We start from the raw sequence: 748 nt of genomic DNA on the forward strand, positions 1-748 counted from the left end.
GAAAAAGGATCTATATGGTCACTACGAGCCCAATATTGAATATAGAGTCCAGTGTCGTGATATATTCGTTCCAGTACTGGTCGCTGTTGTGCATGCGCGGAGTCGCTACTGCGCATATGTAGTAGATCGGAACAAATGCAATACGAGCTCTATTACCGACCGAAAAAAGTTCTGGGGAAAAGTATCACTTTATTTTTTTATGCTTTTGTGAAATCCTTTTTTTCGATGAGAATAACATGCTACAGTACATAGATAGATGTATGCGTAAGTTATACTTTGGCCAAAAAGATCGAAAATTTAATATTTATATGATTCAAATTATGATCATACTTTTTTTACATTTAACAGCCGCCCCCGCACGTTTTTGAAGGAAATAAAGTTTATGTTTAGGTATTACGTAGCGCTATAACATATTCAAAGTGGAATAAATATAAAATTTTATAAATATGTTTTTTTATGACGAATAATAATATTCATAATTATTTTTGTTTCGAATTTTGACGTTTTTATAAATCGTTACTGCTGGGGTCTAATTAGTACAGTGTCCCAATTTTAGGTGAATAGCACTAGTAGAAAGTATCAAAAATGGCCGCTATGATATCTCGTTAACGAATCGGGCACCATGTTTTGTTGACCAGGACGATATTTAATACCGTATATACGAAAGGGAAGCCAGCCATACGCCATTGTTGCACTTTATTGTTTTTTTTTTATTTTGAGCTGCGTCGACTGATGTCAAGCATAAATG

General features: G+C 34.2%; 1 long non-coding RNA gene across 1 annotated transcript in view; it reads right to left on the reverse strand.

Moving 5' to 3' along the window:
- The window catches only part of LOC113475682, a 3,009-nt gene continuing 2,261 nt past the window's right edge, over positions 1–748 (reverse strand). The window contains exon 2 of the long non-coding RNA XR_003397429.1: positions 1–171. This is a non-coding gene — a long non-coding RNA (uncharacterized LOC113475682). The remainder of the gene's footprint in view (positions 172–748) is intronic.

This window comes from Ciona intestinalis, unplaced genomic scaffold, assembly GCF_000224145.3.
Source record: "Ciona intestinalis unplaced genomic scaffold, KH HT001140.1, whole genome shotgun sequence".
Taxonomy (NCBI): Eukaryota; Metazoa; Chordata; class Ascidiacea; order Phlebobranchia; family Cionidae; genus Ciona; species Ciona intestinalis.